This window comes from Mercenaria mercenaria, chromosome 5 (genome assembly GCF_021730395.1).
Source record: "Mercenaria mercenaria strain notata chromosome 5, MADL_Memer_1, whole genome shotgun sequence".
In the NCBI taxonomy this organism is placed as follows: domain Eukaryota; kingdom Metazoa; phylum Mollusca; class Bivalvia; order Venerida; family Veneridae; genus Mercenaria; species Mercenaria mercenaria.
The window spans coordinates 68,828,250-68,841,039 of NC_069365.1; positions in this window are offsets into that span (position 1 = coordinate 68,828,250).

Sequence of the window (12,790 nt, forward strand, 5' to 3'; positions counted from 1 at the left end):
GGACATATTAAAACCGTAATTATAGTGCGACCCGGGTATGAGTACTGCTTTAAAACATCAGTGTTATACCTGTGTCACATTTGGCCTGCGATGCATCTGCAGAGCCCGTAGATTGTCCGTATCCTCATTTCCGTGCGGAGACAGGAGGTGGCAGTGCGATTTGCGTACGGATTCACGGGCTACGCAGCCTCTAAGATTTTGTTCAGCGAAAAGTTTTAAAATATGAAAAAAAAAAAATCATAAGCCAGTAGACATGTCGCAGGTTGCTTTGCACAATCCCCGCAGGGGCATCGTTAGGGGGCAGCGCACTGATCGTGCAGCCAACGCACGATTTTCCGTGTACATGATGCCCAATAAAATCGTAAGGAGATTGTAGACTCGTGGAACCTTCGCACGGCCCACAAGGTTATCGCTCGCTGCCTGTGCAGTACCTGTCACGGCAATAGCACGTCGCAAAAATAAAGGTTGCTAAATGATTTGCAAAGTATTAAATGAATTACTTATGTAAACTAGTATTATCATGGGAGGCCGGGAGAAATCCGAACGGACGCTGCGCGGAGATTTCTGTGCAGTCTTCGTGCAGCCTCCAGAAGCTTCCCACGGAAATTGTACGACGTCCGTACGGCTTCCGTGCAGAGGCTGCGTTGAGAAGATACGGTGACGGTGCAGCCGCCGTGAGTTTTTGCGCATGTTTTGCCAATATCGGGGCTGCGCACGGTAATGGTGCGGCCACTTTACGGTTGCCGCGCGATGATTGCTCAATATCCGCATAATCTCCGCGCAGCGTCCGTTCGGATTTCTCACGGCCTCCCTCGGAGAGCCCACAGGTACAAAAAATGACATGATGCTCATATAAAATGTGAACACATACGCCGTAGCCCGTTTTATCTTGTGATTAAATGCAAAAGAACCGTAAGTCTATTGTAAAAAGTTGTTGGAGCTTACGTTATTCTACTACTTTGCAAATCATTTAGCAATCTTTATTTTTGCGACGTGTGATCAAAATTAGTTTTACTTCACATGTTTTAGAAGCATGAACGTTTTTAGTTTTTTTCGGAATAGTTTAATTGATAGATCCAAGTTTTGAATTTGTCTTCCAAAAACAATTTTGATAGGATATTTTCCATAGCAAAGTTCAGTCAAAGTTTTAAAAATAAAATCATTAATGCCAACTTTGGCATAATTAGTTGAAAGATTATTATAAAACTTTCAGAATATTCCAGTTACAACTAGAATGTGTCTGTAGGACACATGGTGTGCCCCCCATTGGTACATTTGTCACAAATAAGGGGCAATAATTCAAATGTTTGCAGTGTTAATGGGGTTTAGCCTAGTAAACAAACATTTTATGCAAAGGATTCATTATTCTAGTCCATATATTTTTGAACTATGAGCATCACAAACAAAAAATCCACTTTTTTGGCTATTTCAAGGGCCATAACTCTGTAATAAGCGCAAAGATTCTCAAGATGAATGCCAAGTGTTAAAGGTCACATCATGATAAAGACTCGAGCAAGGTTTCATGAATTTACATTAAATACGTTTAGAGTTAGGCACATAATTAGGTGAAAATGCGCGTTTTATTTTACTATTTCAGGGGACATAACTTTAAAAATAGTGGGTGGAGCCGGCTAGAAAAACAAAAGTTGTGCAAGTTTATATCATAATAAAGACTTATGCAAGTATTCAACCATTTATATTAAATACTTTTTGAGCTATAGGTGCGTCAAAAGGTGAAAATGGGCATTTTTGACTATTTTAGGGAACATAACTCTGAAAATAGGGGGCGGAGCCAGACAAAAAATAGGAGGTGCGCAGGATCATATCATGACAAAGACTCATACAAGGTTTAATCAATTCATATGAAATACTTTTTGAGATAGGCACGTCATAAGGTGAAAATGTGCGTTTTTGACTACTTCAAGGGCCATAACTCTAAAAATAGGGGGCGGGGTCAGAAAAAAAAGGAGGTGCACAAGTTCATATTATGATAAAGACTCATACAAGGTTTCATCAATTTATATCAAATACTTTTTGAGCTACGCGCGTCACGAACTTCGGACGGACACACGGACGCACGGACAAAAATACATCCGTGACAATAAAAGTGACGTTATCAAACCTATCACACACATCCAAAAAGGTCCAACCTTCTCCAATACCTCCCCCCCCCCCCCCCCCCCCCCCCCCCCCCCCCCACCCCGAGGATATTGAATCATGGAGGTAATATAGAGATGGAGTGCGGACGAGATAATTGGTGCTGATTATTTATTATACCACATGTTGTTCCTTGCTGAGCTCCTTTCAGAATCCTACGAGAGATATCACCACAGACACCTAATTATCACTATTTTACATGTAATTAACATCATCCTTTGAACACACTGTGTGGCACCGCGGTTTTATCGTCAATCAGCAGATGCATCAAAATTTCAACAAAACGGAAGTTGTGGGTGACATATGCGCGCGTGTCATATATTGAAACTAATTAATATAAACAATGCGCACTGCAGGGAATTCATCGGTAGAATAAATGTACTATGCATGCATTTCTGTGATATTGTAACCCCTTCAGACAGCTGTGACTCAGTAAAGTAAGTACTTAGTCGTTTTAAACTAAATTCTTTTAAATTTCCTAAAATTTCCTAAAAAATGTAGACGTGTTGAATTAAAGTCAAGGTATCAAATTTTCATTTACTGGGTATTAACAACGTGAGCAATTGTGAGCATTTTGAATATCGATCATGTTTTAAGACTGCATATTTTATGTTATTGATCTTGATTACAAGTTTATATAAGTCGTTCGACTTAACTATTTTAAATTTTATTTATTTAAGTAGCTATTCAGTTACCAGTCTCATTCTTCGTATATTCAATTATCTATTTATTTATTTGATTATCTAATTTATTCCGCAGATTTGAAACTGGTGTGAAATCTCACTGTTAAATTGGAACTTTTTCGGCGACGCCGTCTAAATTCGTTTTCGTTACCTATGCCACGTGACTTCAGTTTGCAAATCAAACTACTTGATAACGCATTATAGATAATTTATCAAAATGGAAGATTTATGCAACACTCTGCCTGATTGGACGAGAGTGTCAATTTCTTTCACTCTGTTGATTGTGCTGCGCTGAGTGAAATGTAGACAACGTTTATCCTAAACGACGCTGTTTAAAGCTAACTTTGGCTCAGTATATTTAGCAAGAATATTGATATATCTCAAAATGATAAGTAAGTTTAATAAATATGATAAAAACCTGTTCAAATACCAACATATATCAAATTAAAGAAAGAGCTGAATACGGTCTGCGTATCACATGAATAAGGGTGTGATAAGAGTCTTTAATGTTGAGAAGTGCTTTTTAAAAGATTTTCTTTGTTACAATTGTCGTCTTTATACGAAAAGGTTTCTTGCTTTTTTGACTTATTCAGATTGCATATTAAAATGTGTACTTGTTTGCTTTGATATATTTGTTATAAATTATTTAACTGATTTATTATATATGAATATTTTTCTTTAGTATGGTATGCAAATATTGAACTCAGTTGAAATCTGTTTTATTATATATATGCTATATAATGACTGAATCTCATTACACTGAAATGAAGGTACGCTGCATACAGTTTATCTATGTGATATGACTACGGTCAAACTTTGCTTATGAAACAGAAATATTAAAATAATTAAAATTGTATGTTTTGCTTGACCTTCACATTTTTATTGGTGTGACGTCATTGTCCAAAGATTCATGAATAGCGAATATGCATTTGTTAAAGCGGGATCAGTTGGCCTATTTTAGAAATAAATAAAAATAATAAATAAAACAATCCTTTAATTGATTTGTTCTCATGTATTCTAATCTAACTTGATTTGTAGCATCTTTATTAGGCCCGCAGCCAACTTTGTTCAGCTGGGACATTTAACCCCTTTTAGGGGCTGCTAGAGCTAAAACTAGAAATGCCTTTATACAGCGCCTCATGAACAACTTGGTGGATCTTTGTCATACTTGGTCTGGAGCATCATTATACGGTTCTCTTCCAAATTTAATTATATAGGAACTTGGGCCCTATTAGGGACCACTATAGCTAAAAGTAGATATGCCTTTCTTCGCATTTACCACTAAAATGTAATGGATTTTTATCAAACTCGATGTGTAACAATATCGTAAAGTCTCCTGCTATTTTGTTACAAATGGGGATAGGGACCAATTTAGCTAAAAATATAAACACGTTTAATGACCTCTTCTCATGAACCGCTTCATGAATCTTCATCAATCTACTGCTGTAATTATTCGTCTAAGGATAAACGAAACAAAATTGCAACCCTACGAAACCTTTGCGAAAAATTAAAAGAGAACCATTTAAATTGTTAAAATGCGGTGATTTGAAAAATGTTAGATGAAAGATGAATGTTAGATGAAAAACTCATAAACTTCTTTCCTAATTACAATTCGCCGACCATCATTTTTAAAGATATTTCTTGTTTCTCTCTATTTTTGTCGCACGATCTCGAGGTCCAGGCCTGCGTGCAGGATTCCTTTGCAGGGAGGGGGGAGGGGGGAGGGATACCCCTCCCGATGGCGAATATTTTTTAATATGGCACATGAAAAGATGCATTTTTCTGCTACCTGAAACACCTTTAAGGATGCATAAATGTATTATATATTTAAGGAAAAGTCTATTTTTTAATCATTTCATCAAGCCTTTTCAATGTATGTATGACTGTACAGTCACAGTAATGGACTTATTTTTCTGTATGATACCCAGTTGAAAAAAATGTTGAAGTTTTAAGATGATTATTTAGGGTACCCTATAGGAGAGATCGCCGTGACGTCACGCATTAACACCTGTTTACCTGCAAAATGGCCAAATGTTTTTAGATTTCCAACAAAACAAACGAAGTATTATGACAATTACTATTTACATCATAGATTTCAAATGACAATAAACTCTTAACTGTACAAACAATAACATCACAGCACATATTAAATGATATTTCATGTATAAAACCCCTCATAAGTAACGAGTTTTATATGCGTTTTGTAAGATTTACTGAGAAACTACTTTTAAAACTATGAGAGTTTTTAAGTAAGGTTATTGGACCCAAAAGAGTAAAATTGATACAGTAGTTTCAAATTCATAATTGTTGTAAAATAAAAAGATAGGATAAATATCTATCAATTTAATAAATTTGGGGAATGTGCCTTTTACATGTTCGCAGTTAATCATTTCCATATCGTTTGGCTGTTCACTTGGACAATATGGCCAGTAATTGTCAGAATCACTCTACGTCCCTGTTTCTTGAATTAATTCATCGGAAAAGAAAATCCCTCAAAAATCGTCATTTTCGTAATCATTATTTGCCACTATAAGTAGGACTTATAATAAAGTCTTTCCAACATGTATACCAATTATAATTGCATGGTCGTGGGAGACATGTAAAATGCATGCATTTCGTCAATGTTAATTGCCGAAATGTCAGCATTTACAAAACGACGTCAGAATGTGTGTAGTTACTAAACGGAAAATATCGGAACATCTCGATCCCAGTATCCAGTCCTACGACTTACAGACAAATCCAGCATCATCCTGATGCTCTAGTTATCAGTACCACTAATTAGGTTAATTGACTACCAGTAATAAAAATCAAATTATCATGCTGGGTCAGCAGTGCTGTTTCTGGGGTGCTGTACCATGTGCACACTGAGATAAGAACCAGGAAATAATAAATAAAATAGATTTATTTTGTGATGATCCCAGATGATATGTTAAAAAGAATATATGAAATCAAAATTAGACATTATGAGGATTTTCTAAGTCCAAAGGGGGCATAATTTGGCCAAAATGCAGATCAGAGTTATGGGACTTGATGTTACCAACTAGTTTTATAACCCCAAAATCACATGTGAAGTTTCAATTCAATATCTGCATTAGTTTTGGAGATACATGTAGCAATTTGCATGTAAAACTTAACCAGGATTTTCTAAGTCCAAAAGGGGGCATAATTTGCCCAAAACACATGTCAGAGTTATTGGACTTGGCCCAGTGAGGTTGGTAATTGATCTAGAAAAAGGAAAAATAAGTTTCAAATCTATATGCCTTTTAGAAATAGCTGTATGTACTTGCACGCAAAACTTTAACCATGATTTTCTAAGTCCAAAAGGGGGCATAATTTGCCCAAAACACATGTCAGAGTTATTGGACTTGGCCCAGTGAGGTTGGTAATTGATCTAGAAAAAGGAAAAATAAGTTTCAAATCTATATGCCTTTTAGAAATAGCTGTATGTACTTGCACGCAAAACTTTAACCAGGATTTTCTAAGTCAAAAAGGGGGCATAATTTGGCCAAAATGAAGGTCAGAGTTATGGGTCTTGGTACTATCAACTAGTTTTATTTCCCCGAAGACACATGTGAAGTTTCAATTCAATATCTGCATTAGTTTTGGAGATAGTAACTTGCATGTAAAACTTTAACCAGGATTTTCTAAGTCCAAAAGGGGGCATATTTGCTCAAAATACATGTCAGAGTTATGGAACTTGACCCAGTGAGGTTGGTAATTGACCTAAATAAAAAAAGAAAAAATAAGTTTCAAAGCTATATGCCTTTAAATAATATCTGTATGTACTTGCATGCAAAACTTTAACCAAGGTGTGACGCCGACGCCCAGGGTGATTAGAATAGCTAGACTATTCGAAGGCTAGACTATTCTTCGAACAGTCGAGCTAAAAGGAGAGAATAAGGAAAGAAAATGGTTTTTCGAAAAAGGCAACATTAGGACCGCATTCAAAGTGTATGTTGCTGCTGGTACATATGACCTCGACGTAATTCATATTCATGTTAATTATCTCAAAGAAATAAAGAATTTTACCTCTAAGAAAACTTACCTTTATTATTTTTCTTAAATTTTACAGGTGAGCTCATAAAAACGTGAAAATAAGGGGTATATTGTATATAAAATTGCAGTTGAAAAGGTGTTCTTAAATGCTCCTAAAATGTCCCAGAATGCAGGAAATGAAGCGCTGAATTTCATTTTTTTTTCCAGGGTGGGCATGCCCCGGACCCTCCTAGCTGGTCGGCTAATTTTCTCCTTCAGCCTGTTCAACAAAAAATTTGGCAACCTTGTATTTGTAAACGGCTAGCATCCACAAAAAATCAGTTTGTTTAGTGTATAAAAAGAGACAGATGTTTGTCATAGTGAGGGGTCGGTCGGACCACCTCTGAGAAAATTGGCAGGATCCAGGCATGTTAATGACACTTTTCATTAGTGTTTCAAATGTTGCATTAAAAGTATGTTTAGGGGTCTCTAATGCATTTTCAATAAAAAATATCAATGAATTAATAAAAGCAAAAATAAAGATTTTGTGAAATATAAGTTAAGCAAAAATTAAGTAATTTCAGAATAATGGCCCTTCAATTTTGCGCACCTTGGGACAGCACTAGATTAAAGTGAGACTGTCAGTAGTTGTTCTTTTTATTAAACGACTTATTAATAATAAACACATTTCGTGTCCGTATACGAGTGAGAGTGTGTATGTGGCGCTCTAAACCCACTGAACATAATGATGAATTATTATGCCTCTCTCACCAACATATTGATTTATTCCTGTCTGTCTGTGTGTCCGTCCGTCTGTCACAAATCTTGTTCGCATTCTAAGTCGAACATTTCTTATCCGATCTTCACCAAACTTGAACACAATGTGTTTGCCAATGCTGTTTCAATGGATGGCAACAGAAAATGACAAAAACAGAACATATTGGACAGTGATTTAAAATCATTTACTTGATTAAAAGTCTTGATACATGATACATTAATTAATCTTGTGATTGTGATTGTATACATAATCGGACAATTATTGAATAAATAAAAAAGAATAGTATCGGACAGTTACTGACAAAGTGAAAATACTTGTTTATATTAATATATTATACTGAGTGAAAGTAGACTAGTTTCCAGTTGCATGTATTTATATATGAAATTACACAATAAAATGTTACTTGATCTTATCTTGTATGATTGGTAATTGCCCCCGAGATAACATTTGGTAATGATAGTCAGTGGATCCTCGTGGTTCCCTGTAGTGAAAACTGATTTCAGGTTTCACAGGCAATAATCACCTAGGTATTAATTAAGTCCAAGAAAAGTGGTAAAAATCATAGATGTGGTAGTAAGTCATATAGACCTTGAGCTGAAAATAATCCCCCATCCCCTCCTCTAGGGATATTTCTAAGCTATGATTTTCTTAAAGCATATAATATAAGCTATCATTCCAGAAAGTCTGCCTCTTAGCAGTCGGGTTCTTTTTACGTTAGAGCCTGCTTTATACGTTACCATTTATAATTTCTAGAAAATACTGTCTGGCACTACAGTTAGCCATAAATGGTTTACTAGCTACACAATATATCAATATATAAAGAAAGAATATACAGATTTATATTTTGCAGGTAAATTTGACACTTATAGGCATGTGCTTTACGTTATCAAATGTACGTTACCAAAAATTGTAATGAAAATTGAAAATATAACTATGTGATTTTATATTTTGTTTGAAGTGTCTATGTAAAAAGTGTTATAAAAAGAAGTTGTTGTTATAACAGATAAGAACTTGCCATAATTATACTGGTTGTAAAATATTTCTAATTATTAATAAAAAATAAGCGGTAATGTATAGTAAAGAAGATAAAATAACATAATGTTGACAATATGAGTTTCAAATTTATAATAATTATTTGTTTTAAAAAGTCGAAAACTATTTGGGTTGTGGTAAAATATTTTGTTTAAACAGATATGTAACATGTACAAATTTCATAAATATGTATAATATATTTTAAAACATAAATATATCACAAATTATAAATCTATGTAACGAAAATTACTCATTAGATAAATTGTATATAATTTTCTTCAAAATGAATTTACCATCAAGATTAACAAAAAATCATTTTTCATGTGAAATGAAACTGATTTCATTGAGTTGAAAACGAAATGAAATGAAATAAAATGAAATAAATAAATAAATAAATAAATATATAAATGTGTGAACTGATTTGCAAAGAGTGAGTGCTCCAACTTGCTTCTTATATATGGCACCTTCAAATTATTCAATCAATGATAATGCTACAGTCCAGCATATGTTAAAAACATCAGTAGATGCAAGTAATGAAGTTGGTCAGAAATATACTATAGTGACATGTGACTCGGCTGTTGCTAAGAATGCATATTCTTTGGTTCTGCAGTCTAGAGATGGATTTGGTAACATTATTGTTAGAATGGGTGTGTTTCACACAATCTGCTCTATATTTGGGCCTATAGGAAAATTGATGAAGGGCAATGGTCTTGCAGAACTTGTAATAGAATCAGGAACTTGTTCTAGTGGGTCACTTGATGAAGTATTACCAGGTAAACGCTACAACCATACCATAAATGTACACAGGACTGTAATGGAAGCTCTTGAGTGTTTGCTTCTATGCAAGTCTGAAGAAACAGAACCCCGTAAGGAAAGCATTTCAGAAGACACTAATATTACAGAAATGGACTGAAAGTCCATGCAAAGAAAAGGTGTTTGAAATAATAACTCTCCTGACTTTTAAGAGTATTTCAACAGACATGAGCAGTTCAATTCAGAAGTCAGAAAGGGTGAAAGTGGCCAAACTGCTCAATTTTGGTCAATGCATGTAGACCTAATTCATATGATATTGTTGCTCATCAATGCATTAATTCTCTAGATTTACATATAGCATCTCTGTACAAACTGTGCTCTTTGTTCTTCGCATTTGACCACAATAATTTTGCTCGCTACCTCCTTGCTTACCTGTTGACATTGATGAATATTGATCCAGGTGCAGAAGAGCTACTCCAAAGTAATGATTTTAGTGTATCTATGTCTTCTGTACCGGCATTGAGAAATGCTGTAGATATTACTACATTGCAGACAATTAACAGACATGAAAAGTCTGAGGTTGGCATACTTGGTTTCAGTAGAAACTATGCTGCATATATCTACTGGTGCATGATTCGTCATTACAGAGCAAGGTATGTTGAAGCAACACTTCAGAATGCAGACATACATAGAGAAGACATGTCCAACCACAAAGAAGTATAACCTGATAGGCATGCGTGAAGAGGAAGTTAACAGGGTTATAATGGCATAGAATCCTTCACAAAGCCATTCCAGGCTGAAAAAAAAACCAACAAAGATGAAATTTACTGTGTGTTGTCTGGTATTCCTGCGAAAGCAGAAGTCACTCATGACCTTAAGGCAACTGAAATAGGTGTAAAGACAATGGATGGATTATGAAAAGAAGATTGGTTGAAAAATCAGTTCCTTTCCAAGACCCCATTAAGAGAAGAAAACTTATAACATTTTCCACAGCTGAAGTTAAAAGAAAAGTAACCAATTCTAAAAACAAAATACTACAGATAAGAGCAGAACGTAACGTATATGAACAGTTGGTACTTTTTGCTGTTCAGCACAGCATAGATCTAGAATTGACACTTTCTTTTCCTCTAGGACCTGTCACCTGGCCGTTATAGCTACTGCGACTGGAATGCCAATGAAAACAGACGAGTCAAAACTACTTCACTATGTAGAGGCTGCAACCGTCCAAAATGATGACATTGTTTTGTTGATTGACAATAACGTCCTGCTGCAAAGCTTACTAACCATTCCTGCAACATTCCAAGACGTAGCCGAAGTTGTGTTCAGTCAACTACCTAAGACAGCTTGAGTTGATTTTGTAACTGACACTTACAGTCCTCGTGACTGAAAAGCATCCATGTCAAATAGTGAAAACAAAACAAAGTGATCAGTCTAATTTTCGAACAATGAAAATGTGATTCCTATGCACTAAAGATGAAGAGAAGACAACTGTATTTTGTCAATGGTGAAAAGTGTTATTTACTCACAAGTGAAGATGGGAACAAAGTTCAAGCTCAATCAAAGTTAGATCCTCAGATACAGATGCATTTGTGTTATTGGTGATATCTTCAAAAATACAAAGTACTGTTTTATTTTACACTGGACCAGGCAATAAGAGATGCCATTTAAATGCTCACAACATCTAAATAAGCAAAGGAGAAAGAATCTGCTCAATTCTGCTTGCAATACACCCACCATCTGACTGGCTGACATAACTGGTGCTTTTGTTCGCACAGGGAAAGTAGCACCACTATATAAATTAGTAGAGAAAAACCAGGTGTATGTTGCAACATTACCAGACATCACTGATCTGATGACCTGTTTAACAGCATCGAAAATATTGTCTGTGCAATATATGGATTGTTGAATACAATAACATCAACAAACTTATATATGACATGTTTCTCGCAAAGTATCAAGTACGTGCTGGCAATGTCCCAAGTACATATAATGGTATGGACATGAGTCTATTTCCACTGTGCCAGTTGTCATAGAATGCACATAACACGTGTGAACTATCAATTTAACAAATTCAAGTAGATGAAAGTTGATAGAAATTTGAATCAGAAAATTTGTTAGCATATGACTGGTGTTCCGATAATATAGTACTTCAAGAACTAGCTGAAATTATTTGTGACACATCAGCAACATGTGACTCTGATGATGACTATGAAGAAGTAGACATGACCAAAATAATTGACACCATATACGAAACAGACAGTGATTATGATGACTTAGGTGACTGAACCCCTCAACTTAATTGTTTCTCAAATTTGATTTATGTGAATTTATTTGGTTGTAAGCGTGTATTTTTCAATTACTAAAATACACATTCAGTAACGTATCGTAACGTAGGTTACAATGTCAGTGCTGGGCTATATGCATTTTTCTATCAAACTAGTTCGAACTTGATAAGATACTCGCATTATCTAAGTTTGAACATCATTATTAGGATTACATAAACAATCTACTGACTGAGAAATGAAAATAATATACCGTGAATTTTAGTAACGTATATAATAATGGTAACATACTTGTTCTGAAAACTGTTGAACGCTAAATTCTTAAATACTAATGTAATGTGTATCTGAAAATACTTTACTTCAGACATATCTGATATTTTCTGACAATTAAACCTATTGAATTAATTGATATGAGTATTTTTTATAAAAACAGAATGGTAACGTAAATTACAAAATGAATTGATCGATTTAGAGAACAAAACTAAGCCGGAACATTGACAACATCATAATCTGCATATTACTAAACCCACTTGCTGTTGATTTTGATTGTTTCTACCATATAAATCACCACATTACAGTTTTATCGTTTATTAAATAATTGTTAAGGTAACGTAAATAACAACCCTGTAAACATGAAGTCATTGGGCCAACGACGGAAAACCGTCAAAGGATAATCGTTGTTGGGCCACTGTTGGCCCAACAATGATTGATAAGTATTGTAAATACAGCTGTTGGGCCAACGTTGAACCAACTTTAAATTTCAGTCACAGATATCTCTGCATTGGCCCGATATTGATTTTCAGGGAAAGACTTATACAGAGAAAACATTGTTGGCCCAACGTTGGGCCAACGTTGGTCCATTAGAAGTAATAATATAATAATTGTATATTGTACAGGTCACTGTTTTATCACAAGCCCCCACAGGTATACACAGGTTGTGTAGCTGTAACATGCAATATTTAATTAATTATTAAACACTTTTCTGCACCAATTCGTAATCAGTTAAATTTGGGCTAATTAAACTAAAAACTTATCTGCAGCCGTAATAATATTTTGAACTATTTCAAATCTACTACCTTGAAAAAATTGTGAAAAAAGTATTGAAAAAAACCCTTACTAACTCTTTAACA